Raw genomic sequence first — 22,923 nt, 5'->3', positions numbered from 1 at the left:
TATTGAATCATTTCAACGGATTGCCCAAGAGCCAAGAAGGGCCAACCTGTAGGGAAGAGGAGGAGTTGGACATCTCTTGAGGCATCTTCTAAGGGAGACTTCTAGTTGGTACGATGGAACGGCGACAAAAGAGGAAACATCTGGAAAATGAAGAGTCCCAGGAAACTGCCGAGAACGGAGGAGGTATGTGGGGGGCAACTTGTCTGGGGCACATGGGTTTCTGCCAAACTGAAGCTTCTCTAGGAAGCGGGGGACTGAGAACGTGTCACCTGTGAAGCAGGGAGCAAGAGACCTTGTCTCACTGATGCTGCCGTATCTATCCGGAGGGTCCCTGTGGTGTGAGACGGCACAGAACGGCCAGATGCCCCCTGGGAGATGGGAGGTCAGCTCCGCTGGTCTGAGGACTCTCTCCTGGGGCAGCCGGGCCTGGAGCTTTGTCGGACTCACAGCAGGCTGCATCCTGCTTGCACAGACCTAGAGGTGCAGCTTTTCTCAGTCCCCGATTTCTCTCTTATGCTCTTGGATCTTTCCTAGGGGTCATGAGGTGGGGGATGTGAAGGATGCAAGGATGCTGAGAGAGACCCATGAGTTGCTTGGCCTCTTTTACCAAAGTGGAAAGAGAAGCCCCATGAGTTGAAGGCCCTGTTGAAAAATATCTTGACAAGTGGAATGCACTTTGAAAGAAGATTGTTTGTCTAGGGATGGTGTCATATTGAAAGCAAGGAGGTTTTATTCCTTCAACAGGAAGAATTTCCCAAAGGAGATCAAGGGAAGGGAAGGGTTTTCCAGAGACTGAGACCGCGTGAGCGGGGGTGAGAAATGGCCTCAGGGTCCTGCGGGGAGCTCTGAGAGCCACGGGCCACGTGGTGCCTGCGTGCATTAAATGTAGGCGAGTAGCTTGCCCTGGGAGAGGGGTGGTCACCCCAGAGCTCCAGCTAGAGGCCTCTGCCCCAGATTAGAGCCCAGTAGCTCCTACCAGGCCCAGGGCCCTGGAGACTGTAGGATGGGCCCTGGGAATGGAGCTCTAGACAGCAGGCAGATTTCCAGGCAGTGGCTGGGACAGGCTGGGGAAGGCAATGACTGCCCCTGACCATTCAGAATATTTTGCCCTATGTTCCTGTGTGTGTGTGTGTGAGTGTGTGTGTGTGTGTGTGTGTGTGTGTGTGGTAGTGCAGAGAAGAGCGAGATGAATGGGGTTAGAGTGCTTACCAGATATAAAGTCTGCGTGGTAAAGTTCTTGTCACCCTGCCTGGACCTGGCTGACACTCGGTGTACGTAAGAGTGTATACAGAATTCTTGTTAGGGTTGTTTTATGAGACAGTAACTCATACACCCATGTACACTCTGATGCAGCAAAAATATCACACACCCCACATATAACTTCCTTAGTAAACCACACACAGCACATGGAGGTATATACACGCATCCCTCCTATACTACGTTCTCATACAACCCACCTGTATCACAATCCTCTCCTCCAACACCAAACGCTGGAGATGAGATATGTATATAGACACACACACTATATATATAGGACACACACACACACACACACACACACACTATATACATGTATCTCCTCAACTCTTGCACAAACACAACTAACTTCAGCCATCTCTAAATACCTCTATAAGAACCAGTCACGTGTCATACACACCACACTTATAACACATTCTTGAGTAATGCCAGACCCGCTTTGTACAAACCACAGTAAACCACAGTCTCAGTAACCCATGTCAGGATTGCCAGAGAAAATATGGGCTATCCAGTTCAATTTGAATTCCAGATAAACAACAAGTAATTTTTCAGTATCCGTATGTCCCACATATTGTATGGGCTATACTTACACTAAAACTAAGTCAGGCCAAATACTGCATGGGAATACTTACACTAAAAGATTATTCTGGGTTTATCTGAAACTGAAATTTAACTGGGTGCCTTGTATTCTTGTTCGCTAAGTCTGGCAACCCTTATATACTTACCACCAGCTGATGTATTATATATTTATTGTAGTTTTGTTTAGTGTGTGTCTTCCCCTACTAGAATGTGCAGCGTTACCAAAGACTACAACAATGGAAGAGTGCCGGATACACAGGAGTAGCTGCTTACTGAATCTTGGTGAATGAATGAATGAACACACACCATAAATACAAGCCACACCATGTAATGAGGAAACGTTACATGTCCCAGAATTCCTGACTTGTGAACAGAAACCATGCACACAAAGGCCACAGACACAGATAGACACGTCTGCACTGTGCTCCCCATGCCAACCCCACACTTACCACAGACTTAACTGATACACATCACTCACTCTTCCCACACACTCACAGTCACCACCGAGGCCTACATTACCAACTAGACAGTGAGAGAATAAGTATTGATTGGAATTAAATCCTGGAGGATCCACTGGGAACCACACTCTCAGCTGTGTGTATTCACTGCACCTGACACGTGTCACACACTCAGTAAATATTTGTGGACAGAGGACTGATGAACCCACCCTGAGCCTTTCATTCCTCCCTCAGGAATCTCGAAGTCACAAGAGGATCCCCCTCGGCTTGGATCCACTGTGGTGGCCCAAGGCTGCAGCCCAGGGGCAGTGGAGGTCTCCTCTGCCTCTAAATACTTCTTCTGTACTTCTACTCTGCGCAAGCTCAGCTACGCTGGTAAGGGCGTGGGGCTCCTCAGGTGACGGGGTGCTTGGCTGTGAAGCAGGAGGCACACAGATCCCAGGGAGGCTGAGAGGAAATCCAGGGTCATCAGAGGTGATGAGGGCTCTGTGGAGGAGCCTGGGCAGGATGGCTGAGCTGTTCCGAGGGCGTGGATGCCAGCTGAGTCTGGGGGTGTGTGTGTGAATACTGCTACTACCATGGTGGGGAAGTCAAGGAGCAGGGGCCGGAAAGGTCTGGGCTTGAGGTGGAGGGAAGAGGGACCAGATTAAGCATCTTCAGAGGAAAATGTAGGCTTTGTCTTTGCCTTTGCTTCCAGAGAAGGACAGAGTTCTGCATCATACACCTCCAGCCTGAGAGCAGGACCATCCAGCTCAGGTGCACACAGCTCACACATACACGCGCCCTCCAGGCACAGCCCTTCTCAGTGCACATCAACCCCAAGCACGTGCTCCACAGTACTCTCCTGCACCACAGCCCCATTCCACAAGGAATGCACCACCGATATTCCCAAACTCACACTCCTCATCGTACACGCATCCAGCCGCATCCCTCACATACTACAGCCCTCACCACCATACTCCACACACCTGTATACAGACACCGCTCCAGTATACCCCCCCACGCACATGAAAAGCCCACAGATGACACCAGATACACCACTCCGTCCTACGGCCAACGGACACCAAGCTCACGACATTGCTATGTCGTGCCAATGTCCCTCTCTCGTCTACCACACCTGCTCCCTCAGCTTCCGGCATGGCCCATGCATGTTATTATGATTTTAATTTCCTTTTTCAGGAATCCGGAGATTTCATCGAGACACTGCCCAGCCTAGACCACCCCTAGCCCAGGATCAGGAAGAAGGAGAGACCGCTTCCCCATCACACTGTGTCTCCTCCTCACCCTCTTCACCCTGTAAGAACTATCTGCACCCAGACAAAGAGGAAAGGGGCATGAAAATATACTACATGCAGGTACAAGTGAACAAGGGTGTCGCTGTCTCCTGGAAGACAAAGAAACCCTTGGAGTTGCCTGAAAAGCAGCTGAGGATAGAAGAAGTGACCCTTCCTGAGGATGTGTGCGCAGTAGCCACTGACCCCTCTTCTGATGTGTCCACCGAAAGCCTCCTGTCTGACAGTGAGCCCACTGGGGAGGAGAAAGAGTATGAGGAAAGGGCAGAGCCAGGCAGCCCATCAGGGTCACCTGCCGTCGAGGAGAGACCCAGCGCCAAGACAGCGGACTGGATGCTGACCATGGAGACCGGCTTCAGGTGCATGGCCTGCTGCCGGGTCTTCCCCACCTTGGAGATCCTCCAGCAGCACGTGAAGGGCGGCGTCCTGCAGGGCTTCAGCTGCCGTGCCTTTCATCTCACCATGGCCCAGCGGATGGGCAATGTGGAATCCGAGAGCACCCCTGAGGAAGAGGACGAGGAGGAGGAGGAGGAGAACGAGGAGGAGGAGGAGGAGGAGGAGGAGGAGGAGGAGGAGAAGGAGGTAGAGAAGCAAGAAGAAAAGGAGAATGAGGGAGAGCAGCCCACGGGGGAAGGCCCCAGCCCAAAGAGACCCCGCAGGCAGGGTCTTTTCTCTCCTTTGAGTTCCAAACAGCAACTGAGATTCATGGGACAGAAGATCCTGGAAGACGGTGTGGCCGTCCCTTGGAAGAGGTAAGGCTTGAGGCTGGCAGTCTTCTGAGCCTATGTCACGAGGGCCCAGAGGAGTCTAAGGGAAGGGGCCGCACACATGTGCTGGTTTACCTAATGGCTCTGCAGTTGCATCAAATGGGACACACCCAGCACTAACAAAGGCATTGACCTCTGTTGACGTAAACAAGAAGGTGGAGCCTTTTCCTAGGAGTTTTCTCAGGGTCTGCACGATGGACCTCAACTCTTAGAGGACGTACTGCCAGCAGCTCCTTCTCGGCAGAGAGAGCCAGGAGTGGTCTCAAGAGAGGACAGGGGCCCTTGCAGGACCAGAACTTTGAGGTCTGAGAGCCTTGGGCCTGAGCCGAGATCTCACCCGGACCACTGGACCTAGCCTTCTGTGACAAAGGGGAATATGAAAGAGAGTCACGTGGAAATGAGGTCCCCCGAGATATGGAAATGTTCCAGAACCTTTGTTGCGTGGTAGTTGATCTGGAGCCAAGCTCACTGTGGTGTGTGTGGCTCTGAGCATTAAGGCAATGCTGGAGGGTAACCCTGACCAGCAGAGCTTGGAGTGCGTCTTGTCTCTTCCTGTTCTACCTCATTTGTTTTATCCCTTCCAGGGAGAAGAAAGGACCCTCGGGAGAGTAGCAGACAGAATGCCGTGGTCTGAAGGAGGATGAAGGGACCGGCACTCAGTCTAACATCATATGACAATAGAAGCGTCCTATGCAATAAAGGGCATTTTCCAAACCTTTCCTGGAGCTTTTATTTAATGACATTTTTCTATCTATGCATCTATCTGTCATCTACATCTGTATCTTTCAAGGTTTGTGAACAAGCTTTCACATAAGCACTAGAGACGTCCGCCAGCATTTTCCAGAAGAGGCCTGCAAATTGCTGGGGACTCCTCACAAATAGGGAACGGCCACAACCCCTGCCACACAGACTATGCGCGTGGCCCTCCTGACGTACTCCCACTCTCTCTCTGAATTTCCCAACGTCTGAGATGAGGGTGCTGGCTGGAGGCAATGATCACGTGCAGGCTGAATCTTCTCCAGATTCTGATTCTCTTCCTGGGCATATCGTCCTTAAGCACAGTCTCCATGTCCCTGGCCACACTGATCTCTCTCCTTCAGTCCTTCCCTCCCTCCCTCTCCTGCCTCCCAGTGCAGAGAATACTTTTTTGCATTTGAGACGACATTTATTTTTGGTTCACAGAATTCTCACCTGTTCTACTGTGGCCTCCGTTGTGAACATTCCAAAGCTGAGACTTTTCTGTTTTTCTCCCTCATTTCTGCTGAGTCTTTACCTTCCTAATGCAGTGAACTCACAGTGCCTAGCTGACTGGATGGGGAAAAAAATCCAGGGAGCAAAGAGAAATAATAAAAGAATATATCAGTTAATTTTTCATAGTGTTATCCAACTACATATTTTTAAAATTTTGGAATAATATTAGGAATCTTCTCTTTATAAAAAACTGAATTATCGGGCTTCCCTGGTGGAGCAGTGGTTAAGAATATGCCTGCGAATGCAGGGGTCATGGGTTCGAGCCCTGGTCTGGGAAGATCCCACGTGCCACGGAGTAACTAAGCCCGCGTGCCACAACTACTGAGCCTGCGCTCTAGAGCCCGTGTGCCACATCAACCGAGCCCACGTGCCACAACTACGGAAGCCTGCGTGCCTAGAGCCCATGCTCTGCAACAAGAGAAGCCACTGCAATGAGAAGCCCGTGCACCACAGCCAAGAGGAGCCCCCGCTCACTGCAACTAGAGAATGCCCGCTAGCAGCAACAAAGACCCAATGCAGCCCCAAATAAATTAATTAATTTTTAAAAATTGAATTAGTTTCAAGGGTACAATGTATAAAAGTACAATAAAAGCCCCCCTTCATAACCCCCCAACCCCACTCTCAAGATGGAATCGATATGCTGTGATACAATTTATAGTCGTAGTACTACTCCTCCTCCCACCACATCCGAAATCCTCTGAGCCAGGTGCAGCAGCTTCCTTTCACAATGCTAGGACCCGCCACAAGACACATGATAATCCCTTTGGACATTTCAAGGAGCGGCACCAAGGGAACAGTACCGGGGAAATGCCACTGACAGCTCAGAATATCCATGGCATTTCTAGAGCCTCGGCACTGCTCTTGCTCTGGGAATGAAGGTCCAAAAAGCACATCGGAGAATGTTCATAGTTGTAAACAAGCTCCACCTTTGAAACACAATCTACATAGAACCACATATACAAGCCTGCACGATGGATGAAGCCAAGGTCTCCTCCATGATTTCCCTTCTGACCACCTTATTGTCTCCTCAACCATAAAAGGTGAACTTGAAACTCAGGACCTTGCCTTGTCACCAGAAACATCCAAGCTTGGATCAGTCTTTCTAAGACCAGATACTTGCTCTCTGAACTATTAGAGACTTGTCACATACACACAGGTAGAACAGGATTATTTCTATCTACCTGGGGACTTGGAGTCTTTCACATTGCTCCTGTTAAAACTCTCACAACAGCAAAACTTTACCTACAAAGGGTTCAAGCTATGACACTCCCAACTTCCACAAACCTCCTCAGCTCTTGTGAGTCACATGCAGCCAATTCCAGGAATTGGAAACATGGTTGTGAGGATGAAACTGACTTTGGGGCTCCCCTTGGATATGGTCTTCCAGACTTACCAAAAGGCCATTAAGAGGAAGGTTTACCCCACCTCAGGGAAACCCGAGGCAGTAATTGCAGTCAAGGGCTGGCCATGGCTTCTGAGCTACATCCAAAAAGAATTTCATACTGTACCTGGATCTGCTGAAGCCATTTCTGACTGTCCGAGAGCCAGCATGTACCACTCCTCAACTGCCTCCATTGTGGACCATCAGTAGGGCTGTCAGATTTAGGACATAAAAATACAGGATACCCAGTTAAACTTGAACTTCACATGAATAATAAGTCATTATTTTTAGTATAAGTAGATCCTATGAACTATTTGGGGCATACTTATCTTCAAAATGTACTCGTTGTTTTTCAAACATTCATATATAACTAAACAGTCTATATTTTATCTGTCAACCCTACTCAGCAGAAATGATGGAGGCTCATAGAGATCCAGGAGACGCCTCAGCGCCTCCTCAGCTTTTATTTCTACGTCCTGGACAGCGAGCACGAACCTTCCACTCCCAGTCAGTGGCTAGAATGGAGGATATTCTCTGTTTTAGAGCTTTTTCTACTTGTCATTGTTATTATCTTCCTTATTTTAAAGAGATGTTTATTTTTTCCCAATCTTAATAGCTCATCCAAAAGTATTTCAAAGTTCATTAGAGAAGGGAAAAACAATATGGTTCTGAAAAGTGAAGGAAACCGCCTGGTGTTTAGTAAAGAAGTAGTAGGGAGACTGAAAAAGCCAAACTTAATAAGCAGATCTCTCCAAGGGTATTTTCAGAGCTTGATACCCTCCCACACCCTGAAAATATTATTACATCAAGAATGTAGAACTGCTAACCAAATGTAAGGCTCCCATATGATTCTATCAAACTGAGGATGCTTCTTTACTAAGCAGTGAGCACACTTGCTGTCCCAGGGACCTTGGCAGTTGCAACGTAGGGCTCTTCCCTTTGGGATGGAAACAGCAAGTTTTCCTGTGGTCTACACGCTGGCCCCAAAAATACTACACTCCCAATACTTGTCAACTTTAAGTATTTTTCTACATATCTCCATTTTTCTGTTACTATTTGGACTACATCCTAGACTTGACACTACATAAATTGCATTCAAGAAGCTATTTTTAAAAGTTGGTAGGAAACCTTAAATCTATGGCTTGCAGTCCCTGGCTTACTTTCATCCAGGTGCATAAGGGTTTTCAAAAGTAGTCAGGTTAGTTACCCTGTATCACAGCCCCACGCTTGTGTCACAGATATAAAAATGGAACATGATATTTAAGGTTTTAGTTGCCAAATCATCAAGCCTCCCAGACAGAGGCAATAGAGCAAAATGATTACAGAGGCATGGATTTTGATTTGCTCCAGTGTCTTGGGCAAGTCACTTGGCCTCTGTATTTATTTGTACTTATCTGCACTTATCTGTCACTTGGGGGTCATAATTGTACCTGGTCCATGGGTACGCTGTACAAATGATCTGTAAAGTAGTTACAAGAAACCGACACAGAGTAAGCACTCCACAGACATTGGCTATTAGCTATTGGAAATATTTCTCCGTGAAACAGATGACATTATCCGTGGATGACTCGGTGGGAGACAGTGAATCACAGAATCACAGCATGTTGAAAGTGACCTAGTTCACACTCTAATGTGAAAAGAAGAAAAGTGTGCATGGGTAGAAAATGTCTGAAACTTTACACAACAAAGAGTTCATCATGTTAACTTGGAGGATTAGAATAAATCAGGAAAGGAGGAAAGAAAAACTTGAGTGTAATTCAATTTCTCTATCATTTGTGTTTCTACACTGAGACTCTGAATACACTGGAAGTGCAATTTTTTTTAATGTGGCGGGATAAAGGTTTTCAAGTTTTCCTGATCCATCCGTATTATTATCTCAGAATTGCTGGCATTTCTTGCCATCTTTGGATCTACACCCATGTGAGTCAGTGGGCCATTCTGGACGGAGGAGATAATAGAGCAGAAGTGAAGTGAGAGAAAAGGAGAGACAAGATTTTCTCTTTTCTCTTCAAAGAGGAAAGGTCTTTGGAATGGGAACAACTCACAACCAAACTTTGGGGAAAGGATGTGATGGAAAATGAGACAAACATCCTACCCCTGTGATGAGAAGGATTCCCTGGGCTGGATGGAGGGAGGTCACAGGTGGCTGGACAAGGAAACCAACTAGGGAGAAACACACACAAGTGCAGAGCAAACACCCTGAGGCCACTCAGCCTGACTCCATGCAAACATGTGTCCAGCAGACAGCCCTTCACCTGTGGCTCCCCAGCAAGACAGGTACCTCGGGGGTGACAACTCATTCTGAGTCCATTATGCCTGGCCATTCATAAACCGCTGTCTAACGTGTGAGGAATAAACTCTCAATGTTTATGCGGAAATTGCGGAAGGAGATTGAAAGGTTACTTAAACGAAAAAAAAAAGAAGTTCAGGAAGGCAAGATGGTAGAGAGACAAGAAAAAGACCTTAAAAGATAGAAAGGATTTGCCAAAGAAGAGAAAGCAAAAGAAATGATTCCGAATGGGTTAACCTGCAGCTAGGAAGTTAAGGAAGATTATTGATGGGTGAAGACTATGGAATAAAGTGAATAAAATTTCTCAGAAGTTGCTGAGAATATGGTAAGCAGCATGATTATCAAATTATGAATTGGCTGCAATGGCATTCTAGGGGGACACTAGGAAGGGGAAGCAAATGTTCCTGAGATGACAGTAGCAGGTGGAAAGTTGTTTCAGGGGAAGATCAGTCTTGCAGAGGGTGTATCAGAGGAGGGCAAGTGTGAGCAAGCAAGGAAATACTAAGTGTATACGGTTCCTTCACTGAGTGCACCCAGCCCCGCGGTCAGCCTTGAGAACAAGCAGGACTTCAGGTACTGGAGCTACATTTCAGTCATCAAGACTTGAGAAGACACCCTTAACTCAGGTCTTCTCTTCAAACTCCATCTTTCCTTCTTGACCTTCATTTGGCCTCTTCCCTTACCCTCCAGCTGTGGACTGAGGCCACAGAGCAAGATGGGTCACTAGTGTCCTCCATCCCCTGGCGACTGTGGTTCACATCAGTGGAGTACCAAAGGCAATAACCAAGTAACAGGCACAAGAGTGTATGAAGAAGAAGAGATTCTGATAAGGCTTTCTGTGACAGTGTGGGCCAAGTCGGCTCTATATGGCTGGTATCACGTGAATTATGAGCAGCCTTAGGGGAGACGTCCTCAGAAGGCAGAGCCTGGCTCTCGAGAGGCTCTGCGTGCTCACAGCCCACTCCAAGACCTCAGTTACAGCTTCGGCCCCCAATATCTCTCCCTCTGCCTGCTCACAGTTTTTGAAGTCTTCTTTCCTCCACATTTCTCTTGAGAGGTGGAGGAGGAAGATGAGCTTCAGGCCAGCTCAGACTCCCCTGGGATCCCAGCAGGATGCCTATCATTAACCTCCCACCTTCTAGGAAGCTCCTAAGATCTTCACATTTGGGGCAGTTCTCATTTCAGCTGTGCTTCAAATTGCTGGCTGGAGACGGCCTGTTGGAAGGTGGCTAAAAGCAAGTAGCAATCCTTCGGGCAGCCTGGCCCTTCTCGACTGTCAGTCATCTTCAGGGATATTCTAGGAAATGTTGTTTGTTCTAGAGAAGGGAGGGAAACAATCCAATTGTCCAATAATGCTTGAATGGAAAATAAATGATGCTATATGCATGTGATCACATAATATCAAACAGTCAAAAATCAAAGACCTAGATCTATATGGATTCACGTGGATAAATCTTGAAAACATAATATTGATTGAAAGAAAATAAGATAAACAATGTTAGATTGTGATAACAGGTATGTAAGTGTTTAAATATTTAAATCAATTCAACATATTGCTTCTATATATAGAGATGCAAGAAAATAAACTTTATCCAAAGAACACATTATTTACATTTAATATGCTCATTTATCTAGGAGACCCAAAAGAACCCACAGATAAACTAGCAGGAACTAATAAGACGGTTCAACAAGGCACACACATACAAGATCAATAAATTTTAAAAGTCAATCAGGCTCCTCTACACTGGCGATAACAAATTAGAAACTATAAAAGAAAATAAGAAAAAAAGAAGATCTAAAAATTGTCACAAGAGCCGTATAAATTATTTAGAGCTAAGCATACGTAGAAGGCAATATAACTAACGAACTGAGTACGAACAGTTAAACTCCGCCCAACCCAAGGTTAGGAAAAGACTGTTGTTACTTTATGAGAACAGACCCTCTTCTTAAGGAGCAGATCAGTAAGTGAGAGTGAATCAAAGAAACACAGCATTTGAAAAGTCAGCTAGTCCAAGCCTCTTGATCGCACATACAGAAGCTGAAGCCCAGATAGGTTGAGTTACTTGCTAAAGGGCCCAATGTCCTGACTCAAGGACTAGCATTTTTCACTCAGTCGCAAGACACAATCAAATGCAGTACCTTGGAAAGAGATGGGGAAAAAATGAAGAAATCAATTATATAGTTCCTCATCTTTAAGTACAGAAATAGCCGTGACAAAATTACACGTATTGAGGGAAAATTGAAGTGCAGAGTTTAAAATGTCAATAATCCACAGGGAAACTGGAGACCATTTAAAACATTCATATTAAATCTCTCTAGAAAAGACATTAAAAGATCTCCAATCAAAATGTGAATTTTATAATAGACATGGTATGATACAATTTATAATAGATATGGTAGGAACCTTTCCCTTTCACGGGAAAGCTTCGGCTGGGAAAAAGGAATTGTTCTTGAAAATGGGGCCTGTGCTATTGCAGACACTGTGCTCAACCTAGGTCCACCGAATGCTCTGATGTCATCACTGAGGTCACAGAATTCCACTGTGCGCCTGGCAACCTTGCAAACATAACAGCCCTGGTGAGCACTAGGCACTAGTGCTGGTTCACCAAGTGGTACAAGTTTTTCAGCCATTTAGGAGACTTGACTATTTTTGTTTGTATTGAATCATTTCAACGGATTGCCCAAGAGCCAAGAAGGGCCAACCTGTAGGGAAGAGGAGGAGTTGGACATCTCTTGAGGCATCTTCTAAGGGAGACTTCTAGTTGGTACGATGGAACGGCGACAAAAGAGGAAACATCTGGAAAATGAAGAGTCCCAGGAAACTGCCGAGAACGGAGGAGGTATGTGGGGGGCAACTTGTCTGGGGCACATGGGTTTCTGCCAAACTGAAGCTTCTCTAGGAAGCGGGGGACTGAGAACGTGTCACCTGTGAAGCAGGGAGCGAGAGACCTTGTCTCACTGATGCTGCCGTATCTATCCGGAGGGTCCCTGTGGTGTGAGACGGCACAGAACGGCCAGATGCCCCCTGGGAGATGGGAGGTCAGCTCCGCTGGTCTGAGGACTCTCTCCTGGGGCAGCCGGGCCTGGAGCTTTGTCGGACTCACAGCAGGCTGCATCCTGCTTGCACAGACCTAGAGGTGCAGCTTTTCTCAGTCCCCGATTTCTCTCTTATGCTCTTGGATCTTTCCCTGGGGTCATGAGGTGGGGGATGTGAAGGATGCAAGGATGCTGAGAGAGACCCATGAGTTGCTTGGCCTCTTTTACCAAAGTGGAAAGAGAAGCCCCATGAGTTGAAGGCCCTGTTGAAAAATATCTTGACAAGTGGAATGCACTTTGAAAGAAGATTGTTTGTCTAGGGATGGTGTCATATTGAAAGCAAGGAGGTTTTATTCCTTCAACAGGAAGAATTTCCCAAAGGAGATCAAGGGAAGGGAAGGGTTTTCCAGAGACTGAGACCGCGTGAGCGGGGGTGAGAAATGGCCTCAGGGTCCTGCGGGGAGCTCTGAGAGCCACGGGCCACGTGGTGCCTGCGTGCATTAAATGTAGGCGAGTAGCTTGCCCTGGGAGAGGGGTGGTCACCCCAGAGCTCCAGCTAGAGGCCTCTGCCCCAGATTAGAGCCCAGTAGCTCCTACCAGGCCCAGGGCCCTGGAGACTGTAGGATGGGCCCTGGGAATGGAGCTCTAGACAGCAGGCAGATTTCCAGGCAGTGGCTGGGACAGGCTGGGGAAGGCAATGACTGCCCCTGACCATTCAGAATATTTTGCCCTATGTTCCTGTGTGTGTGTGTGTGTGAGTGTGTGTGTGTGTGTGTGTGTGTGTGTGTGTGTGGTAGTGCAGAGAAGAGCGAGATGAATGGGGTTAGAGTGCTTACCAGATATAAAGTCTGCGTGGTAAAGTTCTTGTCACCCTGCCTGGACCTGGCTGACACTCGGTGTACGTAAGAGTGTATACAGAATTCTTGTTAGGGGTGTTTTATGAGACAGTAACTCATACACCCATGTACACTCTGATGCAGCAAAAATATCACACACCCCACATATAACTTCCTTAGTAAACCACACACAGCACATGGAGGTATATACACGCATCCCTCCTATACTACGTTCTCATACAACCCACCTGTATCACAATCCTCTCCTCCAACACCAAACGCTGGAGATGAGATATGTATATAGACACACACACTATATATATAGGACACACACACACACACACACACACACTATATACATGTATCTCCTCAACTCTTGCACAAACACAACTAACTTCAGCCATCTCTAAATACCTCTATAAGAACCAGTCACGTGTCATACACACCACACTTATAACACATTCTTGAGTAATGCCAGACCCGCTTTGTACAAACCACAGTAAACCACAGTCTCAGTAACCCATGTCAGGATTGCCAGAGAAAATATGGGCTATCCAGTTCAATTTGAATTCCAGATAAACAACAAGTAATTTTTCAGTATCCGTATGTCCCACATATTGTATGGGCTATACTTACACTAAAACTAAGTCAGGCCAAATACTGCATGGGAATACTTACACTAAAAGATTATTCTGGGTTTATCTGAAACTGAAATTTAACTGGGTGCCTTGTATTCTTGTTCGCTAAGTCTGGCAACCCTTATATACTTACCACCAGCTGATGTATTATATATTTATTGTAGTTTTGTTTAGTGTGTGTCTTCCCCTACTAGAATGTGCAGCGTTACCAAAGACTACAACAATGGAAGAGTGCCAGATACACAGGAGTAGCTGCTTACTGAATCTTGGTGAATGAATGAATGAACACACACCATAAATACAAGCCACACCATGTAATGAGGAAACGTTACATGTCCCAGAATTCCTGACTTGTGAACAGAAACCATGCACACAAAGGCCACAGACACAGATAGACACGTCTGCACTGTGCTCCCCATGCCAACCCCACACTTACCACAGACTTAACTGATACACATCACTCACTCTTCCCACACACTCACAGTCACCACCGAGGCCTACATTACCAACTAGACAGTGAGAGAATAAGTATTGATTGGAATTAAATCCTGGAGGATCCACTGGGAACCACACTCTCAGCTGTGTGTATTCACTGCACCTGACACGTGTCACACACTCAGTAAATATTTGTGGACAGAGGACTGATGAACCCACCCTGAGCCTTTCATTCCTCCCTCAGGAATCTCGAAGTCACAAGAGGATCCCCCTCGGCTTGGATCCACTGTGGTGGCCCAAGGCTGCAGCCCAGGGGCAGTGGAGGTCTCCTCTGCCTCTAAATACTTCTTCTGTACTTCTACTCTGTGCAAGCTCAGCTACGCTGGTAAGGGCGTGGGGCTCCTCAGGTGACGGGGTGCTTGGCTGTGAATCAGGAGGCACACAGATCCCAGGGAGGCTGAGAGGAAATCCAGGGTCATCAGAGGTGATGAGGGCTCTGTGGAGGAGCCTGGGCAGGATGGCTGAGCTGTTCCGAGGGCGTGGATGCCAGCTGAGTCTGGGGGTGTGTGTGTGAATACTGCTACTACCATGGTGGGGAAGTCAAGGAGCAGGGGCCGGAAAGGTCTGGGCTTGAGGTGGAGGGAAGAGGGACCAGATTAAGCATCTTCAGAGGAAAATGTAGGCTTTGTCTTTGCCTTTGCTTCCAGAGAAGGACAGAGTTCTGCATCATACACCTCCAGCCTGAGAGCAGGACCATCCAGCTCAGGTGCACACAGCTCACACATACACGCGCCCTCCAGGCACAGCCCTTCTCAGTGCACATCAACCCCAAGCACGTGCTCCACAGTACTCTCCTGCACCACAGCCCCATTCCACAAGGAATGCACCACCGATATTCCCAAACTCACACTCCTCATCGTACACGCATCCAGCCGCATCCCTCACATACTACAGCCCTCACCACCATACTCCACACCCCTGTATACAGACACCGCTCCAGTATAACCCCCCACGCACATGAAAAGCCCACAGATGACACCACATACACCACTCCGTCCTACGGCCAACGGACACCAAGCTCACGACATTGCTATGTCGTGCCAATGTCCCTCTCTCGTCTACCACACCTGCTCCCTCAGCTTCCGGCATGGTCCATGCATGTTATTATGATTTTAATTTCCTTTTTCAGGAATCCGGAGATTTCATCGAGACACTGCCCAGCCTAGACCACCCCTAGCCCAGGATCAGGAAGAAGGAGAGATCGCTTCCCCATCACACTGTGTCTCCTCCTCACCCTCTTCACCCTGTAAGAACTATCTGCACCCAGACAAAGAGGAAAGGGGCATGAAAATATACTACATGCAGGTACAAGTGAACAAGGGTGTCGCTGTCTCCTGGAAGACAAAGAAACCCTTGGAGTTGCCTGAAAAGCAGCTGAGGATAGAAGAAGTGACCCTTCCTGAGGATGTGTGCACAGTAGCCACTGACCCCTCTTCTGATGTGTCCACCGAAAGCCTCCTGTCTGACAGTGAGCCCACTGGGGAGGAGAAAGAGTATGAGGAAAGGGCAGAGCCAGGCAGCCCATCAGGGCCACCTGCCGTTGAGGAGAGACCCAGCGCCAAGACAGCGGACTGGATGCTGACCATGGAGACCGGCTTCAGGTGCATGGCCTGCTGCCGGGTCTTCCCCACCTTGGGGATCCTCCAGCAGCACGTGAAGGGCGGCGTCCTGCAGGGCTTCAGCTGCCGTGCCTTTCATCTCACCATGGCCCAGCAGATGGGCAATGTGGAATCCGAGAGCACCCCTGAGGAAGAGGACGAGGAGGAGGAGGAGGAGAACGAGGAGGAGGAGGAGGAGGAGGAGGAGAAGGAGGTAGAGAAGCAAGAAGAAAAGGAGAATGAGGGAGAGCAGCCCACGGGGGAAGGCCCCAGCCCAAAGAGACCCCGCAGGCAGGGTCTTTTCTCTCCTTTGAGTTCCAAACAGCAACTGAGATTCATGGGACAGAAGATCCTGGAAGACGGTGTGGCCGTCCCTTGGAAGAGGTAAGGCTTGAGGCTGGCAGTCTTCTGAGCCTATGTCACGAGGGCCCAGAGGAGTCTAAGGGAAGGGGCCGCACACATGTGCTGGTTTACCTAATGGCTCTGCAGTTGCATCAAATGGGACACACCCAGCACTAACAAAGGCATTGACCTCTGTTGACGTAAACAAGAAGGTGGAGCCTTTTCCTAGGAGTTTTCTCAGGGTCTGCACGATGGACCTCAACTCTTAGAGGACGTACTGCCAGCAGCTCCTTCTCGGCAGAGAGAGCCAGGAGTGGTCTCAAGAGAGGACAGGGGCCCTTGCAGGACCAGAACTTTGAGGTCTGAGAGCCTTGGGCCTGAGCCGAGATCTCACCCGGACCACTGGACCTAGCCTTCTGTGACAAAGGGGAATATGAAAGAGAGTCACGTGGAAATGAGGTCCCCCGAGATATGGAAATGTTCCAGAACCTTCGTTGCGTGGTAGTTGATCTGGAGCCAAGCTCACTGTGGTGTGTGTGGCTCTGAGCATTAAGGCAATGCTGGAGGGTAACCCTGACCAGCAGAGCTTGGAGTGCTTCTTGTCTCTTCCTGTTCTACCTCATTTGTTTTATCCCTTCCAGGGAGAAGAAAGGACCCTCGGGAGAGTAGCAGACAGAATGCCGTGGTCTGAAGGAGGATGAAGGGACCGGCACTCAGTCTAACATCATATGACAATAGAAGCGTCCTATGCAATAAAGGCCATTTTCCAAACCTTTCCTGGAGCTTTTATTTAATGACATTTTTCTATCTATGCATCTATCTGTCATCTACATCTGTATCTTTCAAGGTTTGTGAACAAGCTTTCACATAAGCACTAGAGACGTCCGCCAGCATTTTCCAGAAGAGGCCTGCAAATTGCTGGGGACTCCTCACAAATAGGGAACGGCCACAACCCCTGCCACACAGACTATGCGCGTGGCCCTCCTGACGTACTCCCACTCTCTCTCTGAATTTCCCAACGTCTGAGATGAGGGTGCTGACTGGAGGCAATGATCACGTGCAGGCTGAATCTTCTCCAGATTCTGATTCTCTTCCTGGGCATATCGTCCTTAAGCACAGTCTCCATGTCCCTGGCCACACTGATCTCTCTCCTTCAGTCCTTCCCTCCCTCCCTCTCCTGCCTCCCAGTGCAGAGAATACTTTTTTGCATTTGAGACGACATTTATTTTTGGTTCACAGAATTCTCACCTGTTTTACTGTGGCCTCCGTTGTGAACATTCCAAAGCTGAGACTTTTCTGTTTTTCTCCCTCATTTCTGCTGAGTCTTTACCTTCCTAATGCAGTGAACTCACAGTGCCTAGCTGACTGGATGGGGAAAAAAATCCAGGGAGCAAAGAGAAATAATAAAAGAATATATCAGTTAATTTTTCATAGTGTTATCCAACTACATATTTTTAAAATTTTGGAATAATATTAGGAATCTTCTCTTTATAAAAAACTGAATTATCGGGCTTCCCTGGTGGAGCAGTGGTTAAGAATATGCCTGCGAATGCAGGGGTCATGGGTTCGAGCCCTGGTCTGGGAAGATCCCACGTGCCACGGATTAACTAAGCCCGCGCGCCACAACTACTGAGCCTGCGCTCTAGAGCCCGTGTGCCACATCAACCGAGCCCACGTGCCACAACTACGGAAGCCTGCGTGCCTAGAGCCCATGCTCCGCAACAAGAGAAGCCACTGCAATGAGAAGCCCGTGCACCACAGCCAAGAGGAGCCCCCGCTCACTGCAACTAGAGAACACCCGCTAGCAGCAACAAAGACCCAATGCAGCCCCAAATAAATTAATTAATTTTAAAAAATTGAATTAGTTTCAAGGGTACAATGTATAAAAGTACAATAAAAGCCCCCCTTCATAACCCCCCAACCCCACTCTCAAGATGGAATCGATATGCTGTGATACAATTTATAGTCGTAGTACTACTCCTCCTCCCACCACATCCGAAATCCTCTGAGCCAGGTGCAGCAGCTTCCTTTCACAATGCTAGGACCCGCCACAAGACACATGATAATCCCTTTGGACATTTCAAGGAGCGGCACCAAGGGAACAGTACCGGGGAAATGCCACTGACAGCTCAGAATATCCATGGCATTTCTAGAGCCTCGGCACTGCTCTCGCTCTGGGAATGAAGGTCCAAAAAGCACATCGGAGAATGTTCATAGTTGTAAACAAGCTCCACCTTTGAAACACAATCTACATAGAACCACATATACAAGCCTGCACGATGGATGAAGCCAAGGTCTCCTCCATGATTTCCCTTCTGACCACCTTATTGTCTCCTCAACCATAAAAGGTGAACTTGAAACTCAGGACCTTGCCTTGTCACCAGAAACATCCAAGCTTGGATCAGTCTTTCTAAGACCAGATACTTGCTCTCTGAACTATTAGAGACTTGTCACATACACACAGGTAGAACAGGATTATTTCTATCTACCTGGGGACTTGGAGTCTTTCACATTGCTCCTGTTAAAACTCTCACAACAGCAAAACTTTACCTACAAAGGGTTCAAGCTATGACACTCCCAACTTCCACAAACCTCCTCAGCTCTTGTGAGTCACATGCAGCCAATTCCAGGAATTGGAAACATGGTTGTGAGGATGAAACTGACTTTGGGGCTCCCCTTGGATATGGTCTTCCAGACTTACCAAAAGGCCATTAAGAGGAAGGTTTACCCCACCTCAGGGAAACCCGAGGCAGTACTTGCAGTCAAGGGCTGGCCATGGCTTCTGAGCTACATCCAAAAAGAATTTCATACTGTACCTGGATCTGCTGAAGCCATTTCTGACTGTCCGAGAGCCAGCATGTACCACTCCTCAACTGCCTCCATTGTGGATCATCAGTAGGGCTGTCAGATTTAGGACATAAAAATACAGGATACCCAGTTAAACTTGAACTTCACATGAATAATAAGTCATTATTTTTAGTATAAGTAGATCCTATGAACTATTTGGGGCATACTTATCTTCAAAATGTACTCGTTGTTTTTCAAACATTCATATTTAACTAAACAGTCTATATTTTATCTGTCAACCCTACTCAGCAGAAATGATGGAGGCTCATAGAGATCCAGGAGACGCCTCAGCGCCTCCTCAGCTTTTATTTCTACGTCCTGGACAGCGAGCACGAACCTTCCACTCCCAGTCAGTGGCTAGAATGGAGGATATTCTCTGTTTTAGAGCTTTTTCTACTTGTCATTGTTATTATCTTCCTTATGTTAAAGAGATGTTTATTTTTTCCCAATCTTAATAGCTCATCCAAAAGTATTTCAAAGTTCATTAGAGAAGGGAAAAACAATATGGTTCTGAAAAGTGAAGGAAACCGCCTGGTGTTTAGTAAAGAAGTAGTAGGGAGACTGAAAAAGCCAAACTTAATAAGCAGATCTCTCCAAGGGTATTTTCAGAGCTTGATACCCTCCCACACCCTGAAAATATTATTACATCAAGAATGTAGAACTGCTAACCAAATGTAAGGCTCCCATATGATTCTATCAAACTGAGGATGCTTCTTTACTAAGCAGTGAGCACACTTGCTGTCCCAGGGACCTTGGCAGTTGCAACGTAGGGCTCTTCCCTTTGGGATGGAAACAGCAAGTTTTCCTGTGGTCTACACGCTGGCCCCAAAAATACTACACTCCCAATACTTGTCAACTTTAAGTATTTTTCTACATATCTCCATTTTTCTGTTACTATTTGGACTACATCCTAGACTTGACACTACATAAATTGCATTCAAGAAGCTATTTTTAAAAGTTGGTAGGAAACCTTAAATCTATGGCTTGCAGTCCCTGGCTTACTTTCATCCAGGTGCATAAGGGTTTTCAAAAGTAGTCAGGTTAGTTACCCTGTATCACAGCCCCACGCTTGTGTCACAGATATAAAAATGGAACATGATATTTAAGGTTTTAGTTGCCAAATCATCAAGCCTCCCAGACAGAGGCAATAGAGCAAAGTGATTACAGAGGCATGGATTTTGATTTGCTCCAGGGTCTTGGGCAAGTCACTTGGCCTCTGTATTTATTTGTACTTATCTGCACTTATCTGTCACTTGGGGGTCATAATTGTACCTGGTCCATGGGTACGCTGTACAAATGATCTGTAAAGTAGTTACAAGAAACCGACACAGAGTAAGCACTCCACAGACATTGGCTATTAGCTATTGGAAATATTTCTCCGTGAAACAGATGACATTATCCGTGGATGACTCGGTGGGAGACAGTGAATCACAGAATCACAGCATGTTGAAAGTGACCTAGTTCACACTCTAATGTGAAAAGAAGAAAAGTGTGCATGGGTAGAAAATGTCTGAAACTTTACACAACAAAGAGTTCATCATGTTAACTTGGAGGATTAGAATAAATCAGGAAAGGAGGAAAGAAAAACTTGAGTGTAATTCAATTTCTACATCATTTGTGTTTCTACACTGAGACTCTGAATACACTGGAAGTGCAATTTTTTTTAATGTGGCGGGATAAAGGTTTTCAAGTTTTCCTGATCCATCCGTATTATTATCTCAGAATTGCTGGCATTTCTTGCCATCTTTGGATCTACACCCATGTGAGTCAGTGGGCCATTCTGGACGGAGGAGATAATAGAGCAGAAGTGAAGTGAGAGAAAAGGAGAGACAAGATTTTCTCTTTTCTCTTCAAAGAGGAAAGGTCTTTGGAATGGGAACAACTCACAACCAAACTTTGGGGAAAGGATGTGATGGAAAATGAGACAAACATCCTACCCCTGTGATGAGAAGGATTCCCTGGGCTGGATGGAGGGAGGTCACAGGTGGCTGGACAAGGAAACCAACTAGGGAGAAACACACACAAGTGCAGAGCAAACACCCTGAGGCCACTCAGCCTGACTCCATGCAAACATGTGTCCAGCAGACAGCCCTTCACCTGTGGCTCCCCAGCAAGACAGGTACCTCGGGGGTGCCAACTCATTCTGAGTCCATTATGCCTGGCCATTCATAAACCGCTGTCTAACGTGTGAGGAATAAACTCTCAATGTTTATGCGGAAATTGCGGAAGGAGATTGAAAGGTTACTTAAACGAAAAAAAAAAGAAGTTCAGGAAGGCAAGATGGTAGAGAGACAAGAAAAAGACCTTAAAAGATAGAAAGGATTTGCCAAAGAAGAGAAAGCAAAAGAAATGATTCCGAATGGGTTAACCTGCAGCTAGGAAGTTAAGGAAGATTATTGATGGGTGAAGACTATGGAATAAAGTGAATAAAATTTCTCAGAAGTTGCTGAGAATATGGTAAGCAGCATGATTATCAAATTATGAATTGGCTGCAATGGCATTCTAGGGGGACACTAGGAAGGGGAAGCAAATGTTCCTGAGATGACAGTAGCAGGTGGAAAGTTGTTTCAGGGGAAGATCAGTCTTGCAGAGGGTGTATCAGAGGAGGGCAAGTGTGAGCAAGCAAGGAAATACTAAGTGTATACGGTTCCTTCACTGAGTGCACCCAGCCCCGCGGTCAGCCTTGAGAACAAGCAGGACTTCAGGTACTGGAGCTACATTTCAGTCATCAAGACTTGAGAAGACACCCTTAACTCAGGTCTTCTCTTCAAACTCCATCTTTCCTTCTTGACCTTCATTTGGCCTCTTCCCTTACCCTCCAGCTGTGGACTGAGGCCACAGAGCAAGATGGGTCACTAGTGTCCTCCATCCCCTGGCGACTGTGGTTCACATCAGTGGAGTACCAAAGGCAATAACCAAGTAACAGACACAAGAGTGTATGAAGAAGAAGAGATTCTGATAAGGCTTTCTGTGACAGTGTGGGCCAAGTCGGCTCTATATGGCTGGTATCACGTGAATTATGAGCAGCCTTAGGGGAGAAGTCCTCAGAAGGCAGAGCCTGGCTCTCGAGAGGCTCTGCGTGCTCACAGCCCACTCCAAGACCTCAGTTACAGCTTCGGCCCCCAATATCTCTCCCTCTGCCTGCTCACAGTTTTTGAAGTCTTCTTTCCTCCACATTTCTCTTGAGAGGTGGAGGAGGAAGATGAGCTTCAGGCCAGCTCAGACTCCCCTGGGATCCCAGCAGGATGCCTATCATTAACCTCCCACCTTCTAGGAAGCTCCTAAGATCTTCACATTTGGGGCAGTTCTCATTTCAGCTGTGCTTCAAATTGCTGGCTGGAGACGGCCTGTTGGAAGGTGGCTAAAAGCAAGTAGCAATCCTTCGGGCAGCCTGGCCCTTCTCGACTGTCAGTCATCTTCAGGGATATTCTGGGAAATGTTGTTTGTTCTAGAGAAGGGAGGGAAACAATCCAATTGTCCAATAATGCTTGAATGGAAAATAAATGATGCTATATGCATGTGATCACATAATATCAAACAGTCAAAAATCAAAGACCTAGATCTCTATGGATTCACGTGGATAAATCTTGAAAACATAATATTGATTGAAAGAAAATAAGATAAACAATGTTAGATTGTGATAACAGGTATGTAAGTGTTTAAATATTTAAATCAATTCAACATATTGCTTCTATATATAGAGATGCAAGAAAATAAACTTTATCCAAAGAACACATTATTTACATTTAATATGCTCATTTATCTAGGAGACCCAAAAGAACCCACAGATAAACTAGCAGGAACTAATAAGACGGTTCAACAAGGCACACACATACAAGATCAATAAATTTTAAAA

This window comes from Mesoplodon mirus, assembly GCF_964341445.2.
Source record: "Mesoplodon mirus genome assembly, chromosome: 14".
Lineage (NCBI taxonomy): Eukaryota > Metazoa > Chordata > Mammalia > Artiodactyla > Ziphiidae > Mesoplodon > Mesoplodon mirus.
Note: the sequence above shows the minus strand (reverse complement) of the source record.